Here is a 24,364-nt window from a genome sequence, read left to right as displayed (position 1 = left end):
TATTTTAATAACTTTCATAAACTCAAAAGAAACTCTGCATCAACAATCAACTTATCAAGGCTTGTTGCATCAGCAATAAGTTCCCAGAATCCAGGTCCATTAATGATGTTGTCTTCTCACTAATGATTTTTCTTGTCTCTGAAGAAATCATTTATTTTGGGATTGACATCACTCTATTTTTATCAAGTATATGTTCTTTAAAATGGACTAGTAGTTGGGATTTTGAAGATAAATTGCTTTTGACCTTCCTTAATAAGGTGAGGTTTAAGGCATTATTTTCTTTTCTTTTGTGAGGATAATTTGTAGGTTGTATTTCTTATGATAAAATATGCCACATGTTTTAATGACCATCTCTAGGACAGGCCCTGTACTTCTATATTTGAGAGATGTTGAGATGCTTATGTTCAGAGCGCCAAAGACATATGGTTTGTTATGAAAATTGGTAAATAAGCTTCCATGACCAGTATTGGTTATGGGTTCCAAAATGGTGGATCCATCAAACAAACAAAACTACAGAGCAGTGGACGAAAAGCTAGTTACGCCGTAAGGCGTTTCCCTCTGAAATGAACTCCCCCAAATGCTTTTCTGTCCTAATTGTAGCCATTAGATCTTTTGTTAGACGATTGAACAAAAATCAGCCGTCTGATCTAATAAAAAATATTTTAAAACATTAAAAAACCTTTAATAACGTTTCACTTTCCACTAATAGCATTTCACTTTCCACTTGACATCTGTGCGTTGAGCACGTGGAAAACCCCCTGATTCCAGTGACTGCATATTCTTACAAGAATTACTCATGCCTCATTCAAAGAAAATACCAGAAGGGCTTCGATGAATGCAAAGACTGCTTCGATCTTCAAGGCTGGGAGAAAACCAGGTAGGTAAATGGCGGTGTCTCCATGGATTACTCTGTCGACAAGGTCTTGAATCTGAAGAAGAAGACAATTTGAATTGGGTTGGACATCGGAGGAGGAACAGGAACTTTCTCCGTCAGAATGAGGGAGCGGAATGTAACAATTATTACAACTTCCATGAACTTGAACGGGCCCTTCAACAGTTTCATTGCCTCCAGAGGGGTTATTCCCATGTATATCACTATAACACAGAGGCTGCCATTCTTTGAAAATACTTTGGACATTGTTCATTCTATGCATGCCTTGAGCAATTGGATTCCCACACAGCTGCTGGAATTTGTACTCTATGATATCTATAGGATTCTAAGGCCTGGAGGCCTGTTATGGCTAGATCATTTTTTCTGCACAAAGGATCAGCTGAAGATCTATGTGCCCATGATTGAGCAGCTAGGGTATAAGAAGCTGAAATGGTTTGTTGCCCCTAAGTTGGATAGAGGGCCCGAGCTCAAAGAAATGTATATTTCTGTTGTCTTGGAGAAGCCACTTAAGAGGCAGTGAGCATGCTACTTGTAGATGCAGTTTTAAGTTTCATGGGCTTAAGGTCCCTTAACTTAAAATAAATAAACATTTCTCTCCGTAATGTATTTTAATTTTCAATTATGGGAATATATATGATGCCCTTGCCTGTTTTTAAGATATTTGCCACTTTCAGTGTATGGTTCATGTATCTGGGTTTCATTTAGGGCTCCAAGATTTTCATATTCGTATTAATATATAAAACAGATCTGCAATTTGAATTTTTGGATTTTCTACCGTGCCATGGTTTTCATTGATTTTTGAAAAAATGTGGATGGTTCGTCTGTAATGGTCAAGGGCTGAAATTCAATGGCCATGTTTAGTAGGTTTTGACTGCAATGGCGAAACTGCAAATTAACTGGAATTCATCGAGATTGAATTACGAATGGAATAACAAGCAGATACGGTATACAGTAAAATCGCGTTATTTTTATGGCTGTGAAATGTAGAATTTGTGTACTGTGTCCAAACTCTTTGTAACAGTGATAAGGACTTGGCCTCTTCTTCAATACACAAAATAGGGTTCCTTGATTTTACTAATATAGATGACATAGGATGCCCACTGATTGTCTTTTCAAGGCTTGGAAATATATGCATATAAAATCTCGACTTCCTTAAATTATGAAGGGCCTTAGAACTATCCTTTAAAAGATTCTTCGCTTTCTTACAAATATGTGGAATGATAAGTCCACCACCTTTCTTCTTTTATAGCTCGGAGATCAAGAAATCACAGCTCCAATGAGCTATATTGGTCAGCCAAATTCACAGAGCATGATAGTATATAGCAGTGCTTTATGTGACATAGGCTTCTTGGCCTTATTACAAGCACAAGGAATAAGTAGGCATCTTCTTAGATAAAACAATCGACATTAACAAAACTTTTTCTCTTCAATAACTCAGAGAACAAAGAAGCATGAATAGGTCATATTCACTGTCTGAATTGAAGAGCGAGAGAGAATATACGACAGCAGGGAGAGACCATGTAGAGCAGATATGTACATTCATACGGATCTAGGCAGTTCCATGTAGTTTACAAAATAGTTCCATATGTTCATGCAGATAGGACCGTGCAATCCAAAAGAAACACAGTCCAGACATACAGCATGTCGTATCTTCTCGGGCCAACTGTGCTGCTCAGTTTAGGGTGATTTGTTGACCATAGAGCTGCTGGATTTTAGCACACTGTGAAGGTTTCTTCGTAAGTGTTTTTGAAAGAATGAAAATCTGATTTTGAAGGAGAAATTACCTCTGTATGTGTGAAACTGTTTTATGCTTCCACTATTTAATTTCCAGCTATTATGTGATTGATGATATGGCCTGAAATTTAATTTCTGGTTAATTAAATTCAGCAAGTTATTTGTTTAATTAAGATCATAAGGGCATTAGTCATCCGGCCATTCTTACTGTAGTGTGCCCTACCCTAATGGCAGTAACCCTCAAAGGGATGAGGCCAGCGATCATGCATGCTGGATTTTGAGAAGTGCAGGTGTGTCCGCTTTCAAATATTAATGCTCAGTCCACCAGGATTTCATTTTTCACTGTTGTGTCCACTGTGACCTACCCAAATGGCAGGAGTCTCAAAGGGCAGAGGATGTGTGATGGTGCATATTAGATACTAGGCAGTCCTCTTGAATTCCTTTCTTGTTGTAGTCTGCCCTAAACTAATGGTAGGAGTTTCAAAGGGATGAGATTGTGCGATGGTGCATGCCAGACACTAAGCATTCCATCAGTATTCAGTTCATAATGTAGTGTGCCCTGTCCTGATCCCTAACGGCAGGAAGTCTCAAAGGAATGAGGATGGGAAATGGTGCATATTCATTTTGAGTAGTGGGTGTGTCTACTTCCTAAAAATAAACTGTCCACGAGGATTCCATTCTTACTGCAGTATGCCCTATCCTCATGGCAGGAATCTCAAAGGGGATGAGATTGGGGTAACGATGCATATTGGATACCATGCAGTCCACCCATATTACATTCTTACTGTAATGGACCCTACCCAAATGGCAGGAAATCTCGAAGGCACGAGGCTGGGAGATGGGGTATAATGTATTTTGAGAAGTTCAGGCGTGTCTACTGAATCTCGAAGGTATGAGACTGGGTGATGGTGGATACTGAATCCTAGGCAGTCCCCCAGGGTTACATTCTTGCTGTAGTGTGTTCTATCTGAAGGCAAGAGTCTCAAAGGGGCGAGGCTAGGTGATGATGCGTATTGGATATTAAGCAGTCCACCAGGATTGCGTTCTTCCTGTAGTCTGTCCCACCCTAATGGCGGTGGCTCCATGGATTACTATGTCGAAGAGGTCTTGAATCTGAAGAAGAAGACAATTCGAATTGGGTTGGACATCGGAGGAGGAACAGGAACTTTCGCCGTGAGAATGAGGGAGCGGAATGTAACAATTATTACGACTTCCATGAACTTGAACGGGCCCTTCAACAGTTTCATTGCCTCCATAGGGGTTATTCCCATGTATATCACTATAACACAGAGGCTGCCATTCTTTGAAAATACTTTGGACATTGTTCATTCTATGCATGTCTTGAGCAATTGGATTCCCACACAGCTGCTGGAATTTGTACTCTATGATATCTACAGGATTCTGAGGCCTGGAGGCCTGTTCTGGCTAGATCATTTTTTCTGCACAAAGGATCAGCTGAAGATCTATGTGCCCATGATTGAGCAGCTAGGGTATAAGAAGCTGAAATGGTCTGTTGCCCCTAAGTTGGATACAGGGCCTGAGCTCAAAGAAATGCATATCTCTGCTATCTTGGAGAAGCCACTTAAGAGGCAGTGAGCAGGCTACTTGTAGATGCAGTTTTCCTTTCTTCACAGTTAGTTTTGAGGATGAATTCTGTTGAGGATTTCAAATCCTCTTCCTTTCTTGACCGTTAGTTTTGAAGATGAATTATGTCAAACTCTTATACTTGTTTCCATCTTCCAAATTTTGAAAAAGCTTAGAAGGGAGAGCCAGGTCTGAAAGCGATTCATTACCAAAATCTCTCAACTCTGCTGACAATGACAAAGGTTAAAAGCTCTCATATAAATCTCAGCAAAATATAGAAGTTGCAACCAGTTCATAAATTTGACCTGCACTCTACTCATCAAATATACAAGTTACAATCAGTATATATATACAAGTTATAATGGGTATGTAAATTTAACTTCCAGTCCTATCTATCAAGCAATTTTTTATAATGATAATGTTTTCTTCTTAAAATTGCCATTTATATTACATTTAATTTTTTTTATATAATGGTAATACTTTCTTATTAAAACTGTCATTTATATTACATTTTATATTTATTTTTTATCATGATTTGAATATTATCTTTGTTTTTGTTAATTTTTATTACAATTTAGTTCAAATAACAAAAACATGATAATACTTATATGATTAACCATCGTAAATATTCACTACTGCAATTTTATATAAAATATCCATAAGACAGCTATTTCAATTTGAAAACAAATTTGGGCCATTGCATGCAAGCACCTAACAGTATTCTTAATTTTTTTTCCTAGCATTCAGTTTTCAGCTTTTGGGGTTGCTTTTTCTAGCACAACCAAAAACTCACTATAGTCATAGCCCATGACTGTAATAGAAAATAGAATTTATAACCTCATAGTCATAGCCCATGACTGTAATAGAAAATAGAATTTATAACCCTATAGTCATAGCCCATGACTGTAATAGAAAATAGAATTTATAACCCTATAGTCATAGCCCATGACTGTAATAGAAAATATAATTTATAACCCTAGACCTTGATCTTTTCTTCCCTCTCACACTTCAACATACAGGCTGTGGAATTGCATCATCATGGTGACCTTGATCTTTTCTTCCCTCTCACACTTCAACATACAGGTTGTGGAATTGCATCATCATGGCTGAAAATAAGAAAACCAAACCACTTACAAACTTTTGCATCTGATCAAAGTATAATTAAGTGAAGTTAAACCAAAAAATCATGTTCCTGATTTGATGAATAAAGGGTGGCTGAAAATAAAAAGACCAAACCACACACAATATTCATATAACCATATAACCCTACATGTATAAAGGGTGGCTGAAAATAAAAAGACCAAACCAAACATAAACTTCATATAAGCATAGACCTTGATCTTTCGTTCCTTCTCACACTTCAACATACAGGCTGTGGATTGCATCATCATGGCTGAAATAAGAAGACCAAACTACTTACAAACTTTTGCATCTTCATATAACCCTACTATACCTTGATGAATAAAGTGTGGCCGAAAATAAAAAGACCAAACCACACACAAACTTCATATAACCCTAGACCTTGATCTTTCCTTCCCTCTCACAGTTCAACATACAGGCTGTGGATTGCATTAGCATGGCTGAAAAAGAAGACCAAACTACTTACAAACTCTTGCATCTGATCAACATATAGGCTGTGGATTGCATTAACATGGCCGAAAATAAGAAGACCAAACTACTTACAAACTTTTGCATCTGATCAAAGTATAAGCAATTGAAGTTTAACCAGAAACTCGGGTTACTGATTTGATCAGCATTAACGTTTACATCTTAAAATTGTTCGAACTTAACAGTTAAATGTTGAATAAAGAAAAACTGCATACTTACGACCCCAATGGTCATTGGCCTATGCAGGTCTCGAACCTTCCACATCATCATGACCAAAAAATCTCTCATAAGACCAAACTACTTACAAACTTTTGCATCTGATCAAAGCTTTTAACCAGAAAATCAGGTTACTGATTTGATCAGCATTAACGTTTACATCTTAAAATTGTTCGAACTTAACAGTTAAATGTTGAATAAAGAAAAACTGCATACTTACAACCCCAATGATTATTGGCCTATGCACTGCAATGTCCATCTTCACAAAAGCACATACAACAAATCATAGCTGTAGGTTATGATATCTTTACTGTGTGCATATGGATGCCTAAGTATTCTCAGTTGAAAAGCAAAGCTACATACTAATTCTCCATGGCTTAACAAACATGTTTCTTCTTATGAACTGCAATGTCCATCTTCACAGAAGCACATACAGCAAATCATAGCTGTAGGCTATGATATCTTTAAAGTGTGCATATCGATGCCTAAGTATTTTCAGTTGAAAAGCAAAGCTACATACTAATTCTCCATGGCTTAACAAAGATGTTTCTTCTTATCAACTGCAATGTCCATCTTCACAAAAGCCCATACAGCAAATCATAGCTGTAGGTTATGATTTGCAGTGTTTGAATGATATACTACTCCATAATCAAAGAGAAGATCCACAAGGAGAGGTGGTTAAGGCATCATGGCTTCAACTAGACACAATGTTGTGAAAAGTCAAAGACGATATGGAGCCATAGACTGAGAATTTTTTTTATAGTTGACATAAGACAATTTGAATTAATATGATCCATAGAAAGATCGTTAATTTTCAGAAAGGGTTCACATAAGCAGAACAACAAAAGTTCCTTCTCTTCCAGTGGCTACCGAAGTAGTTCTAGGAATCTGTTTTCTTAAAAGAAACATCTTCAATGAAGCTTTGTAATAGTTCAAATACTCCTGTAATTCTGTGAGACTCTGTTTTATGTTGAGCTCTCTGGGACTGTTTTTGGTTGTTTGACTTACAGTTGTATCTATTTATTTTCTAAAAAAATTCTTATCAAAATCTTGATTCAACTGAAGCTTTGGAACAGTTCAGAATTCCTGTGAGCAAGAACTCCATAAGATTACTGTAATAGGTGGACTAAACTGTTTATTCTTATTGCAATTTCTTGTGGGACGGATCCACCGTCTGTTAAAGTCTCAAGTATCTGCAAATAGAAGAGTGGGAGCAACTGCAGCTGTTTATTCTGCAGCCATTCTGGAGTATCTCACTGCAAAGGTTTTAGAACTTGCCGGAAATGCCAGTAAAAATCTCAAGGTTAAACGTATCACCCCAAGGCATTTGCACCTCGCTATTAGAGGAGACGAAGAACTTGATACTTTGTGTGGGGATTGTGTCAAGCGTTTTATTTATTGTAGGATGTGGGTTGAAATGTTTAGCTCAACGGAGTGTTGGGATCAGTACATGTGGATTTAGGAGTGCACTATATTCTTCCCTTCTTCTTTTGGTATATATGTTTGTTTTCAACCTACTGTAACTAGTGTGATATGAATGACTTTATATTAATAGCCACTTGATCTGCAGAAATTGACTTGATTAAAGTGCCAAACTTCAAAAACAGTCTGATGCCCACATGCAGTTAATACAGAATGTATTTTGAAAACTAGGATTTAGCTTTGTAGTGCTTGAATCATCATTTCATGTTGGTTTTCATCTGTTAGTAGCCAGATACATTTCTCTTACAATTAGATTGTAATATCTTTTGTTTCTCTTACAATATGATTGTAATATCTTTTGTTTCTCTTCTGTGGGAAATTTTGTACAGGAGTTCAAACAATGTATATAAATAGAAAAATGCAAAAAGTGACAGTCAAATTTTGTACTCAGAATTATGACAAGAAAGCCCCTGCTGGGTTTGTGAGGAAAGAGAGCTTCAACACCAGTTCTGTCTCCAACCGCCAAGATGATCAGTACGCTACTAACATGTTTAGTGAAGAATTTCTGCTATTCTCTTGTAATCTATAGGCCCCCAAAGCTCCTCATAGATGAGATTTCATTCTGTAACTAAATTTTACAATTCCAATTTAATAATCCTATCGGCCTCTCTTTGTACCTTTTGGGACTATTGCTAGTTATATTAATATATAAAACAGATCTGCAATTTGAATCTCTGGATTTTCTACCATGCCATGGTTTTCATTGATTTTTGAAAAAATGTGGATGGTTCGTCTGTAATGGTCAAGGGCTGAAATTCAATGGCCATGTTTAGTAGGTTTTGACTGCAATGGCGAAACTACAAATTAACTGGAATTCATCGAGATTGAATTACGAATGGAATAACAAGCAGATATGGTATACAGTAAAATCGCGTTATTTTTATGGCTGTGAAATGTAGAATTTGTGTACTGTGTCCAAACTCTTTGTAACAGTGATAAGGACTTGGTCTCTTCTTCAATACACAAAATAGGGTTCCTTGGTTTTATTAATATAGATGACATAGGATGCCCAGTGATTGTCTTTTCAAGGCTTGGAAATATATGCATACAAAATCTCGACTTCCTTAAATTATGAAGGGCCTTAGAACTGTCCTTTAAAAGATTCTCCGCTTCCTTACAAATATGTGGAATGACAAGCCCACCACCTTTCTTCTTTTATAGCCCGGAGATCAAGAAATCACAGCTCCAATGACCTATACTGGTTGGTCAAATTCACAGAGTATGATAGTATATAGGAGCGCTTTATGTGACATAGGCTTCTTGGCCTTATTACAAGCACAAGGAATAAGTAGGCATCTTTTTAGATAAAACAATCGACATTAACAAAACTTTTTCTCTTCAATAACTCAGAGAACAAAGAGGCATGAATAGGTCAGATTCACTGTCTGAATTAAAGAGCGAGAGAGAATATACGACAACAGGGAGAGACCATGCAGAGTAGATATGTACATTCATACGGATCTAGACAGTTCCATGTAGTTTACAAAACAGTTCCATATGTTCATGCAGATAGGGTCGTGCAATCCATAAAGCAACACAGTCCAGACATACAGCATGCCGTATCTTCTCGGGCCAATTGTACTTCTCAGTTTAGGGTGATTTATTGACCATAGAGCTGCTGGATTTTAGCACACTGTGAAGGTTTCTTCGTAAGTGTTTTAGAAAGAATGAAAAACTGATTTTGAAGGAGAAATTACCTCTGTATGTGTGAAACTATTTTATGCTTCCACTATTTAATTTCCAGCTATTGTGTAATTGATGATATGGCCTGAAATTTAATTTCTGGTTAATTAAATTCAGCAAGTTATTTGTTTAATTAAGATCATAAGGGCATTAGTCATCTGGCCATTCTTACTGTAGTGTGCCCTACCCTAATGGCAGTAACCCTCAAAGGGATGAGGCCAGCGATCATGCATGTTAGATTTTGAGAAGTGCAGGTGTGTCCGCTTTCTAATATTAAGCAATCCACCAAGATTTTATTTTTCACTGTTGTGTCCACTGTGACCTACCCAAATGGCAGGAGTCTCAAAGGGCAGAGGATGTGTGATGGTGCATATTAAATACTAGGCAGTCCTCTTGAATTCCTTTCTTGTTGTAGTCTGCCCTAAACTAATGGTAGGAGTTACAAAGGGATGAGACTGTGCGATGGTGCATGTCAGACACTAAGCATTCCATCAGTATTCAGTTCATAATGTAGTGTGCCCTTTCCTGATCCCTAACGGCAGGAAGTCTCAAAGGAATGAGGATGGGAAATGGTGCATATTCATTTTGAGTAGTGGGTGTGCCTACTTTCTAAAAATAAACTGTCCACGAGGATTCCATTCTTACTGCAGTATGCCCTATCCTCATGGCAGGAATCTCAAAGGGGATGAGATTGGGGTAACGATGCATATTGGATACCATGCAGCCCACCCATATTACATTCTTACTGTAATGGACCCTACCCAAATGGCAGGAAATCTCAAAGGCACGAGGCTGGGAGACGGGGTGTAATGTATTTTGAGAAGTTCAGGCGTGTCTACTAAATCTCGAAGGTATGAGGCTAGGTGATGGTGGATACTGAATCCTAGGCAGTCCCCCAGGGTTACATTCTTGCTGTAGTGTGTTCTATCTGAAGGCAAGAGTCTCAAAGGGGCGAGGCTGGGTGATGATGCGTATTGGATATTAAGCAGTCCACCAGGATTGCGTTCTTCCTGTAGTCTGTCCCACCCTAATGGCGGTGGCTCCATGGATTACTCTGTCGACGAGGTCTTGAATTTGAAGAAGAAGACAATTCGAATTGGGTTGGACATCGGAAGAGGAACAGTAACTTTCATCGTGAGAATGAGGGAGCGGAATGTAACAATTATTACGACTTCCATGAACTTGAACGGGCTCTTCAATACTTTCATTGCCTCCAAAGGGGTTATTCCCATGTATATCACTATAACACAGAGGCTTCCTTTCTTTGAAAATATTTTGGACATTGTTCATTCTATGCATGTCTTGAGCAATTGGATTCCCTCACAGCTGCTGGAATTTGTACTCTATGATATCTACAGGATTCTGAGGCCTGGAGGCCTGTTCTGGCTAGATCATTTTTTCTGCACAAAGGATCAGCTGAAGATCTATGTGCCCATGATTGAGCAGCTAGGGTATAAGAAGCTGAAATGGTCTGTTGCCCCTAAGTTGGATAGAGGGCCCGAGCTCAAAGAAATGCATATCTCTGCTATCTTGGAGAAGCCACTTAAGAGGCAGTGAGCAGGCTACTTGTAGATGCAGTTTTAAGTTTCATGGGCTTAAGGCCCCTTAACTTAAAACAAATAAACATTTCTCTTTGTAATGTATTTTAATTTTCAATTATGGGAATATATATGATGCCCTTGCCTCTTTTTAAGATATTTGCCACTTTCAGTGTATGGTTCATGTATCTGGGTTTGATTTAGGGCTCCAAGATTTTCATATTCATATTAATATATAAAATAGATCTGCAATTTGAATTTCTGGATTTTCTACCGTGCCATGGTTTTCATTGATTTTTGAAAAAATGTCGATGGTTCGTCCGTAATGGTCAAGGGCTGAAATTCAATGGCCATGTTTAGTAGGTTTTGACTGCAATGGCGAAACTGCAAATTAACTGGAATTCATCGAGATTGAATTACGAATGGAATAACAAGCAGATACGGTATACAGTAAAATCACGTTATTTTTATGGCTGTGAAATGTAGAATTTGTGTACTGTGTCCAAACTCTTTGTAATAGTGATAAGGACTTGGCCTCTTCTTCAATACACAAAATAGGGTTCCTTGATTTTACTAATATAGATGACATAGGATGCCCACTGATTGTCTTTTCAAGGCTTGGAAATATATGCATACAAAATCTCGACTTCCTTAAACTATGAAGGGCCTTAGAACTGTCCTTTAAAAGATTCTTCGCTTCCTTACAAATATGTGGAATGACAAGTCCACCACCTTTCTTCTTTTATAGCCCGGAGATCAAGAAATCACAGCTCCAATGACCTATACTGGTTGGCCAAATTCACAGAGCATGATAGTATATAGCAGTGCTTTATGTGACATAGGCTTCTTGGCCTTATTACAAGCACAAGGAATAAGTAGGCATCTTCTTAGATAAAACAATCGACATTAACAAAACTTTTTCTCTTCAATAACTCAAAGAACAAAGAGGCATGAATAGGTCAGATTCACTGTCTGAATTGAAGAGCGAGAGAGAATATACGACAGAGTTCACCGGGCCATAACATTTCTGCCTCCATACCACAAGATCGAAAACAGAGTAATCCTTTCTCCAAGGTTGGCTTCATGAAATGACCTTTGGCATATTCTTGTGTTCTTGCACTTTTCTTGGCCTCTTAGGAGAATAAATTTATTTTCAAAAGACTTATCCAAAATCATACTTATGCCCAGAATGTAAAAGAGAGATAGCTCCATTTCATAGTAGACCTTTATTGTTTCTTGTGCTCAGAACAATAGGAACACTTGGCTCCTTCTTAATGTGGTTCAGATAACTAGGCCAACAACTTGGTTCTTCATTGCTCCATAGGACTCCCTTTAATTCATTGATCAAATCCAAATAAATATATGTATCCCTAGAGCCACTTATTTGATCCTCAACAAATTTGCTTGTTGGACATCTTTGTTCACAAGACTTGAATTTATGTGAGCATAGGTGACTGGATGGAAGGACTGCTAGCTTCAGAATTTTGATGCAGAGGTGCCAAAGGGATCAGATCTTCAAACATACTGTTGAATGCTTTATCCACTGAGAAGATTGGGTTCAGATCAACAAATTCTTAAAACCAAACTCTTCATTGACTTCTTATCATGACACGTGGTTTAGCTGCTAAAGGAGGACTTTCCTATTGTAAGAACATTGAAATATTACCTCCGCAAATAGCATATCAAAAGTACCTAAAAAAAATTAAATTGATGCATTAAATGGGTAATATGCATTAAATTACCCAATCCATGATGAGGAGGGGTCCTTCGCATCCAGGCATCCATATTCATAAGATCGTCTTTCATAAGATCCTGGCTCAACGCATCAAAGTGCCTAATGACCTAATCAAGATGCCAAAATCAGTGTCCTCACAATTCCTTCTGCTCATTGTGCTCGCCAAGACATAGGATCAGCCATGCACATCCTTCTTCCAATGTGTTCTTCATGAGGCACCTTGAGAGATACCATACCTCTGATTTTATGTTCATACAGGCCGCTACAGGGGCCTGCTCCAAAGTGCCTCGCACTTCTTCTATCTTCCAGACTTCCAAGGGTACTGTCACCCTTATCCAATGGTGCCAACACAAAGGAGTTGCATACTTTTCATGGATGAACTTCCTTTGCTTCAGCTGCTAGACAAAAATAGGATCACATGGAGGGCTGCCACTAAACCTTCTCAACAAAATCACATCAACTGCTAGATAATGACATTATGGAGGGCTTTTACTATTCTTCAAAAATCATTTTCAGATTGATGTCTAAAGGGACCATCCCTTCTCATAACTGCATCCTCTATTTTTATTGGCTTTAGGGCACCTCTTATGAAGGTTTCGAAGACATGAATATATATTCTTTATTGATTTGCAAGTTGGCTTGAATGGAACAGGCTTTTAACACTTGTGTGTGTGTATATATATATATATATATATATATATATATATATATATATATATATATATATATATATATATATATATATATATATATATATATATATATATATATATATATATATATATATATATATATATATATGCGCTTGTAACAGTGATAAGGACTTGGCCTCTTCTTCAATACACAAATAGGGTTCCTTGATTTTACTAATATAGATGACATAGGATGCCCACTGATTATCTTTTCAAGGCTTGCAAATATATGCATACAGAATCTCGACTTCCTTAAATTATGAAGGGCCTTAGAACTGTCCTTTAAAAGATTCTCCGCTTCCTTACAAATATGTGGAATGAGAAGTCCACCACCTTTCTTCTTTTATAACCCGGAGATCAAGAAATCACAGCCCCAATGACCTATACTGGTCGGCCAAATTCACAGAGCATGATAGTTTATAGCAGTGCTTTATGTGACATAGGCTTATTGGCCGTATTACAAGCACAAGGAATAAGTAGGCATCTTCTTAGATAAAACAATCGACATTAACAAAACTTTTTCTCTTCAATAACTCATAGAACAAAGAGGCATGAATAGGTTGGATTCACTGTCTGGTTGATGGCATACTTTTTATAAATAAATTTCCATGGCTATTACGGTTCAATTAAGAGCCAATCTCTTGCAGAGTTCAGAGTTGAATTCATCTGTAACTGCCTTTCATTAGGGAGTGGCCTAGAAAAAAATTCAATGCCTAACAAGAATGTGATAATCACAACCATAAATGTAGCTTGGGCAGAAGAAAACAGTGTACTACATTTGTACATGCAGAGCCTTCAAATAGTTATTGAATCATGTTCTCCTCGTTGCAGTGGACCAGGGGTCATTTAATCGTTGCCAACATATTCATCACACTGTTATATTTTGCTAAAAGAAATATCTGATTTCAATGAATCTGCCTCTACATACCAAGACTGGCGTGAATGGTAAAATTCAATGAATCTGCCTCTGCATGCCACTAGAATATGTTGGATGAAAATATCTATTTTAAAGGCAAGAAATGGAATGGTTTTTTTGTTATTTGGATTACCAAAAGAAATGGCTTAGTTAAGACAGCTTATAAATGGAGGCATAAATTATGAGGCTCTCATGGTGTTATTTCAATATATTGGCCCTGTTCAAGTTTTGAATGATTCAGAAATTAGCAGATCTGTTAGATAGTGGAGGCAGGAAATTTGCACTTCTTTTCTGTCAAACTTGGTAGCTGATAAAAGATGAGAAACAACTTAATCACACACATGTTGGTAAAAGCCTAATACTAAGAAGGCAGGTAGAAGTGGATGATTAAGATTGTTTATAGGTTTAGCCAATAGTTTTATTGGTAACATGCGTAGTTTGAACTTTTGGTGATATTGTTTCATCACATAGGCTGACTACAGTTTGGTGAATTGTTAATGGAAATATACTTAAATCAAGATAAAATATAGGTGGTAATACCTAGTTGAATGGAGAGTCCCAGTATATTGGCCCTTTTGAGGATTATTACTTGACCAATTTGTTGCCTTAGTCTGTTGAGTACATTTTTTTTTGTTGGTTGGTTGTTGTTGTAATTGGTAAATTGTATAGGTGATTTTCATTCACATGCTTATTGGAATAGCTGGATTCTTGAATAGGGCAGTCATGCAGTTGAGTATGTGAGAGGGGTTTGTAGAACACATTATCTAATGAACTCTTATGTAGAGGCAAAAAGTCTCACTCATAGCCTACTCAGGGTTTCAGATGGGAATTTTTTTTATAGACTGATCAACTTATTAGAACTACTGCTGCACTTTCTTCATCCACAGAAGCCACTTGAAAATGCTTGAAAATAAACTCTCTGTAAGGGCCATTGTCAATAAAAATATTTGTAGCGAAGGCCCTCAGCCCAACAACCATTTTAGCCATCCTTGGAAGGCAAATAGTTGAGTTCAAACATGATGAAAAATTAATTCCCTATATACAAAAGCATGTATTAGGTGTTGATAATGGCTAGAAATATGCACTGAAGATGTATATACCTCCTTCTGTACAAAAATGAACAGAAGAGGCAAAGGTATAAGGTTCACCTCGAATTTTCTTGCAAGTTCAATCCACTGTAGGATGTGAAAGGAAGTGTCATAATGCTAAGAGTGAAAAAGAGGGGAAGGAAGAAACTAATAATTTCATAAATTCTAGCTTTCTATCCGTACCTTGATTTGTTCTAATAAAGTAAATATTAATTGTTTGACGACATCCAGGGAGCTATCTGGTAATAATAATAATATTTTATTAATATTATAATAATAACAACAACAATGGAAAGGTGGGGAAGGAAGAAACTAATAATTTCAGAAATTTGGACCTTTTATCCTAGCTTTATTTGTTCTTCAGATCCAACTAATATTTTGTAGATCCAACTTATGGTGAACCAGTAGCTTGAAAACCAATTGCAAGTCATTCAGCCAACAACGATCTATAAGCATGCCATAGTATTATGTCTCTGCGTATTTACAATAGTGATTCAATTGTCATATTATTATTCCCCACTTGGACAGAGAGATGACACAAGGGGTTTCTACATGTTGACCAACCATGTAAATTGGATCTTATAAATTAAAATTCTTGTTTTCTAGCCTTCTATTTCTGTAGATATCAATTGTGTAGTTGATGGCATACTTTTTATAAATTCTTCCACAAACTATTATTATTTACAAAATATTCATTTTCAGAATACACATAACTAACTATTGCAATTGTAACTCATTATCATCCACCCTTGCTTTTAACAATGTCCATTCACATGTCCCTATTCTTCCCCACCCTATGCTATTCTTCCCCACTCTATACATGTCTCTATTCTTCTCCACTCTATGCTATTCTTCCCCACTCTATGCCTTACGGCGTTTCCTTTGCAACATAAGGTGCAAATGCTAGTATCATTATTTCCCTATAATATCGACATAAAGTCCCCAGAAGACAATGCACGTCATGTTAGTTGGAAGAGTCATCTTGAATTTTTTTGAAAGCTATTCAGTTTCAGGACAATAGGAACCATATATCAGAGGTAATATAAAGAATTAATTGTCCAGTCGTATCTCAGTACCAGTTCTAAATACTCTAGATCTTGTTGTGAGTGTGGTTATTTTAGATGCATATATTATTGATACTTTAGAAAAATCTTTTGTCTTTTATTTGTAGTCCAGAGCTTGCAGATTATCATTTCTTGTTTTGTTTATTGGGCATATTTATTATTGCATTGAGGCTTCTAGAAAGTATTTTTTTAAGTTAAAAGTATAATGTATAGCTGATGTTGATCATTTTATCCATATTATTGCAATTTAGATTAGGTGTTCTTGCATTAGTGATCAATATTTATCTTTTAACCATTGCTTTGTTGTTGTTGTCCATACTTTGACAGATTCTTGTAGTAAATGATCTTGAATGTGATGATTTGGGATCCATTTGTTTTTTAGATTCAGAGCTTCTTAGTGCTTTTGAGTTCATTCCCATAATATCGAATAAAAATTGTAATGTCCTTCGTAAACAGACTAGTGATGTCGATTATGATTGTGCAGATATGGAGGAAATTATTGTGTCTGCCATTTCTCACCATCTAATGAATACGGAAAATCTAGAATACAAAATTGGAAGATTGGTTATTTCATCTAAAAGGTTTCAACTTTCTCTCATTATCTTGACATGTGGATCATGAAACACGTAAGGTTGGGTAATGATTATCTAACTTTTCACTTTCATGTTAATAGTTGGCGCATGGGCTGATTATATTCTAGGTAGGCAAGGCAGAAAACAAATCTACAATGCAATGGTTCTAAAACGGTACTCTGATCTATTGCTAATTGTCTCGGGTATCACTAAATGGAATTTATCAATTTCGCTTTTTTGCAAATTCAGGAACCTCGGGAGACAGGTGTTGCAAAGGCGAGCTCACAAGTGAAGCAGCTCCATCACCAGAGAAAAAAAGTGAAGCTGGGAAAACTAGCAATGCCCCTGTGGGAGGTGCTACTAAGAAAGAAATCAACCTTAAAAAAGAAGGCGACGGTCCAAAGGCATCAAATCCACCTGCTCTTCTTTCTAAACTAGTGAGTCTGCCATGTTAAAAAAACATATCTTCTGGATCAATTGCATCGTGTTCTTGTGTATTATGTAAACAATATTGAAATATATTCATGAATATAATAATTATTGTTATAGGAAGTGGATCTAGAAAATGACTTTGAGAAACGAATTATACCAGAGGTCATTCCTGTTGGTGAAATTGGTGTGAGTTTTTCAGATATTGGAGCCTTGGACAATGTCAAAGAAGCGCTTCAAGAGCTTGTGATGTTGCCTCTTCGGCGTCCAGACCTTTTCAAAGGCGGGATTCTTAAGGTATCATATTTCTCTAAACAGTGTGTTGGATAAAAATCCATTAAAATTTTGATTTTGCTAACAATCATGCTTTTGCTCATTTTCCGTCCAGCCTTGCAAAGGCATCTTGATATTTGCCCCCCAGGAACTGGGAAAACAATGTTTGCAAAGGCTCTCACAGCTGAGGCTGGTGTCAGTCTCATTAATGTTTCAATGTCCACCATTATGCCAAAGGTATATGTGTCTGGGAAGATATTCTCTTTCTTCCTTGACATTTTGTTACATTTTGGACTGAGAAATGGTGTCTCTTACTGTGATCATGCAGTGGTTTGGAGAAGATGAAGAAAATGTGAGGGCATTGTTTAGTTTGGCTGTAAAAGTGTCCCCCACTGTGATATTCATTGATGAGGTCTATTATCTATTTTTGTGATCTCTATTGACAAAGTTTATTACTCGGGATTTAGTGAGAGGTGAACACATTAGCTACTATTCCAAGGACTAAACCAAACTAATGGTGTTGAGATCATATTGTATACCCTATTGGATTTCTATTTGCAGGTAGACAACATGCTAGGGCAACAGTCTAGGGTTGGAGAGAATGAGGCAATGAGAAAAATCAAGAATGAGTTTATTGCCCACTAGGATGGATTGTTGTCTAAGAATGGAGAGTGTGTTCTTGTGTTGGAGCATTACTAACAAACTCATTGTTTTTCTTACCTCCCATTCGATCATCAAATCCTGTTTGATTATTTTCTTTCCTTGCTGAGTATAAATGTTGGCAACACTACTAGCACCATTGGCACAGAGTTTCCTTCCACGGTTGTAATTTGTTCATCCTTATTGGCCTCCCTTGCTAGAGCATCGACAGTTGCAGTATCAATTTATCTCTTCCATGGTTTCTCTCCTGCAGTCGAAAGACCCTGATGCCCAAAGGAGGACATGCAAGACCCCATGACCTGACTCCAAATACCTCTTCTCAATACCAAGAGAAAATATCAAGATTTACCCCCTATTTTTCTCGAGAAAGGTTGCGTTGCAGAATACAAGTAAAGCAAATAGAGCTCATGACAGGTGGTCTTCATGTGAGGTCGAGAAGGTGTTAATGAGTTTTTTGCTTATGGGTTTCCCATTTGTCCACTTTACCCACCATTACGATTGTCTTGGATGTTTTTAATCACTCGTATATACGCTTATCCATAATTTTAATCTTTGCATTGATTTTCAGGCATATCAATATTTTGATCGTAATAGAGCTGGTTACATCAAGTTATGATCAGAAGATCGCTTTGTTTCAAAATTAATTTGTTACCCTTTTATCAGTTTAATTTATGTTTTTTGTTCCACGGTTGGATGATTTACGGAGAATATTACATAGTTTGGGGAAATTTCATTTGGACAAAAATCTCAGGCTATGTTAATGCATATGTGGTATTTAGCTATTAATTTTGTTATTCAGCCTACCCTAGTACTTCGATGCATTAAGCTTCCATGTGTTTGTACGTTTCAGGAGCTTGTGTAATGTGCACTATTTGAGAGTAGCAAATCACCACCACGTGATGGAAGGATTATTTATACAAATTTAGCAAAGACAGTGGAGTTGGAACATTGGAATGTTATCGTCAAACCTTGGTTGAAGTTATCTCAACTAAGAGGAAGGATTTCATTGAGAAGTGTTAGGTCACCTGAATTTAAGCTATCGTTGAAGTGCCTTGCACATGTGACCCGAGGTTCCAAACTTCTATATTGTGAATTCATTGACTCGAGGTTCCAAACTTACAGCTTGTGAATTCACTGACCTCACTGTTTAGAGGATATTTTTAGGTCAACGATCAGTTCAAAGTGTAGATTTTTAGTTTGCTTTTTGTTGAAATACCTTTTCATGTGGGGAATTTATTGATTGATGTTTTTCAATACCCAATATTTTAATTATGAGGCAACCTTTTTACAAACACATGTTTGCAGAGGTTTTGTTCTTGCATGTTAATTGTGTTTAACAATTAAAATAAAATGAAGAAGAGATATGTTATAGAAAGAAAGGCAAAGGTGGAGTTATATTTATAAGATAACTTTAGCTAAACTTGGTAGCCATGCCATGTCATATGTAATTAGAACATTTTATAATTGCTTGTTTGTTAGCAATTTTTTTTAGAAAATATAATGAAAATGTTATGTAAGATTCCATGTTGCAAATAAAGTTTTTTTTTTTTTTTTTAAATGAGTGTTTGTTTGTTAGTACAATTCATATTCATAAGAGATAGTTTAAAATAAAATATTTTATTTTATTTTATTTTATTTTATTTTATAATTAATATTTTTACTAAAATTAAATAGGAATGTATTTTTTAAATGTGTATTTTATGTATAAAGTTTTTTTAGTTTAACTTACAAGGCATTAAAATAATATGATGATGATGTATTTTATTGTATCTTATACAGGTCACCTTCCAGTTCGAATACCTCGGATCCTCATGATAAAGCATTTCACCCGACATCAAAAGATTTACGACTTCATGCTTTAGGGGGCAACTGTTATAGACATATTTGGGCACTGCAACCTCAATCTTATATGTCGATAAACCAAGGGCTCTTTAACCCCTAAAAGTGTTGTTTCATACCCTGAAGGATCATGGTCAACCGATGACATCATTCCCCAAAAGTTCCACCTGAAAAACCACTCAGAACTGGCCAAAACTGGACCATACTGACTGCTCCACTGTCAAGGTGCGATGCATACTAACTTCTACACTAGCCAGGTGCGATGCATAGTGTAGAGGCCTTCTGTGGGGTGTGATGAGCGAGGATGGACAAATGTCCGAGACAATTTGCTAAGTGGATGCTCATGGAATCTTCCAGAAACTTCTCCTATGACACTTGCCTCTCCGAATTCGCCCAGGGATGAGTAAGAGATCCAAAAAATCTCCAAGTGGAATGACACTAATCAAAAACCCAGAGATGACTCACACCCTTGCAGACATCTATAAATGGATCCCTCATTTGAGAGATCTAAAGGTTGGAATTTGGTAATTTGTAAGGAAGTGCTAATAGTTTGTCTTTGAGGAAAGGCATTGTATTGTTGGGTGATCTTGCTTTTCATGAGGTGAAGAGGGCTTTGATGCTGGGAGGATGATGGGATCAGACAGCTGGGTTGTAATTCTCCCTTCTATTATTAATAAAGTTCTTTGAGTTTTCCTCCATACAATCGTGTATTTGTGAATATTGTTATTTGTGAATGCCATTGTATATTCAATGTATTTCTGATTCTGCATTGCTTATGATATAATAGATCAAGATGCTTTGATGGTGTTTTGTTACTTTGTCTCTACAGGTATTCACTGAAAGGGATAAGTAGAGAAGAGGTGCAAGCTCTATCAAGGGAGAGAGAGATCAAGCGGAAGATCCAGGTTGGTCCCTTTGCTTCTCTCTTATCTATCATACATAAAGGAAATCGCAAATTGCTTTGATTTTTTGTTTCTACAGAGTTCAAGCTCATTAAAAAATGAACCCACCTTTGGTAAATAGCCTTCATGATTGCCATTACATCAGCCTTTGAGCCTTGGTTGTGTTCCTGCCATCACCTCCATTCTTTTGGCCAATCATACGCTTCCACTTGATTGTTTACAATTTTGAGGAACAGTTGCAATGAGTGGTCATGTTAGCCACTCTCTTCACATCACCATGTTTAAAGCAATTTAAATTATTTTAAAGTATTTTTAAAGTATTTCAAATTGTTTTTAAAGCATTGTAACCTATTTTTTAAATAATTTTAAAGTACTTTAGAGCTTTTTAAATTGTTTTTAAAACATTTTACAAGTTTTTTTATGCTTCATAATAAAAATATTGCTATTGAGTTATCGTTTTGGGCATTTATAACATTAATGGTTCATAATAAAAAAAATTCTATTTGAGTTATCCTTTTGGGCATTTATAACATTAATATTACATATAGACAATATGTGCATTTTATTTATATTTTTATAAGAAATAATTTCTATTTTAATTTAATTTTTCTTTGTTCTTTAACTAGAAGTTATTGTATATAAAAAAAAAATGTGGTAATTATTTGTAATTTAAAAATTGGTGGTAATATTAATTGATTTCTTACCCAAATTAGAAGTATTAGGTTGGTGAAAACTTTTCTTTCCCTTATGTGAGGCTTCATTTATAGTTTTTTTCCACAAAGAAAAAACACAACTTGCTATTCACGAAATTGAATCAAATAGTTGCCATTCATGAAATTGAATCAACTTGATTCAAGGGTCTCTGTCATAGTTGTAGTACTTATCAATTGAAGATCTAAAAGAAGAATTTTGATCGAGTTTTCCTCTCAAGAGGTGAGAGGTTTTGGCCCTAGCTAGGGAAGCCTATATACTGTGTCACTTGTCTTTTGATTATGCATTTTGGTAATTGTCTTGATGAAAGAACACATTAATAAGCTAACGAAGAAAATACTATAAGATAAAGAAGTAAAAGTGCATCACAAGTAATTATCAAGCAAAGAAATTGTTAATTTTGAATTCCCTAGATTTCTCAATAATATGACCACATTCCTTAGGTGAGGCATCTCAAGGTTTTTGGTTCCTCCTGTTACGCCTTTATATCTAAGGAACAGAGAAATAAACTCGATGCAAGGAGTTGCAAATGTATATTCTTGGGGTAATCAAATTCCTCTAAATCATATTGTCTCTATGACAAAGTAAATAAGAATTTTATAATATATAGAGATGTGATCTTTCTTAAATATTCCAAGACTAGCAATGTTGTTGAGCGATAACTTGATCTCTTGGATAGATTCAAACATGAAAACCCTTTTCAAGAGTTTGATAATGAGATTCCACATATTGAAGGGGAGGAGGGGTCCCTATACTGGATCAATCTATGGAATCCCCTTCTGAAGCACTCTCTACCTCGCATGAAGCTCCAACCACTTATCAAGATGGCACTTTGTGTGATGTGATTGACAAAATTCGGAGGCTAAATCTTGATTTGACCCCATCTCAATCAACTGAGCAGCCAAGGCCATATCAGAAATGTCATCCAAAATGGCTAAAAAAGATACTTGAAAGTGTTCGCCCTGATGAGGTTGGAAAGATAGGAACAAGAATCTCAACCAGGCAGAATGGAGGTGATGTAGACGATCTTGATTCACCTATTGATATGGAAGTTTCTTATGATTATGAACTGGATTTTTCTATAGATTTCGAACCAACTTCTTTCAAAGAAATTGATTCTCATGATGAATGGAAAGAAGTGATGTAGAAAGAATATGATGCTTTGATAAAGAATGACACCTGGAAGTTGGTTGACCCTCCAATAGGAACCAAACCAATCGGTTGCAAGTGGGTCTTCAAAAACAAGTATAAAGTGATGGCTCACTTGACAAGTGTAAATCCAGGCTTGTGGAAAAAGGTTTTTCACAGAAGGAAGGGGTTGATTATGAAAAGACTTTTCCCCCACAGCAAAATGGGATACCATATGAACACTCTTTGTTATGGCAGCGCAAAATAGTTGGAAAGTCCATCAAATGGATGTAAAAATTGCTTTATTGAATGGAGATCTGAATGAGAATGTTTTTATGTCCCAACCAGAAGGATTTGTTGTGAAGGGTTAGGAACACAAAGTATGCAAGATTGTAAAATCTTGTATGGCCTCAAGCAAGCACCGTGAGCCTCATACAAGAAATTAATTGAGCATCTTCTGAAACGAAATTTCAAACATTATGATCTTGATGATGCAACTTTGTTTGTCAAGAAATTTGGAAAAACAATTGTATATATTATGGTGTATGTAGATGATCTTATGAGTATAGGGAACAATGAGAAGTACGTTGAATCCATAAAGAAATAACTGAGGAAAGGTTTTGAAATGACAAATTTGGGTTATGTTCACTACTACCTTGGTATTGAAGTAACCCAACATCTGAAGTTTATATTACTCTCTCAGAAGAAGTACAATGGAGATCCGTTGAATAGGTTTGGCATGGTTGACTACAATCCTTTGACTACTCCAATGGAACAGAATTTAAATCTCATATCTACTGAAGGAAAATAATTTGAGGATGCAATGAAGTATAGACAACTCGTAGGAACTGTCAACTACCTTACTTCTACCAGACATGGCATTTCATTTGTTATTGGAATACTCTCCAGGTTTATGCATCCTTGTGAGGGTTGTTGGTCTGCTTCAAAAAGAGTTCTAAAGTACTTTAAGGGAACTCGAGACTTTGGAATCAAGTATACACAAGTGGGTGACTTCATTATGATTGGATACTTTGATTCAGATTTTAATGGAGAAAAAAGTACCACAATATCTACTTCAGGTTATATTATGTGTCTTAGATTAGGATTTTTCCCTAGAGGTCACGCAATCAATCAATTCCAGAATATTCTACAACTGAGGCAGAATATGTGTCAGCGGGAGAAGCAACGAAGGAAATTATGTGGCTCGGGAAAATTCTGGAATATTTGTAGAAGAAACAAGTGCATTCAACTCCTCTCTTGATTGACAACACTTCTGCAATAAATTTGGCCAAGAACCCTAAGTTCCATGATCGAACAAAGCACATCAATACAAAATACCATTTGACTCGACGTCATGTTGAGGCCAAAACAGTCCACTACGACATTGTTCCAAAAATGAGCAGATTGTAGACATCTTCACCAAAGTTCTTGGAAGGGAAAAGTTTGAAAGATTCAGAATGATGCTTGGACTCACCAACATCCCTTTAGATTAAGGGGGGAATGTTGACACTTAATCATTGGGATTAGGAAAATATATGTAAATATTGTAAATAACAAAACAAAAGAAGTTGGAAGACGAAGATACATTGGGAGATGAAACCCAATAGTCTCCCTCTCC

At 36.5% G+C, this 24,364-nt stretch overlaps 1 pseudogene; it reads left to right on the top strand.

The window, feature by feature from the left end:
• Positions 1-328: 328 nt before the first annotated feature.
• Positions 329-24,239, top strand: LOC149230842 (uncharacterized; annotated as a pseudogene).
• The last annotated feature ends 125 nt before the right edge of the window (positions 24,240-24,364 follow it).

This window comes from Pinus tabuliformis, chromosome J, assembly GCF_031772625.1.
Source record: "Pinus tabuliformis cultivar Carrire ecotype Pingquan chromosome J, CPIR1, whole genome shotgun sequence".
Taxonomy (NCBI): domain Eukaryota; kingdom Viridiplantae; phylum Streptophyta; class Pinopsida; order Pinales; family Pinaceae; genus Pinus; species Pinus tabuliformis.
This window is presented reverse-complemented; position numbering and strand designations above follow the sequence as displayed.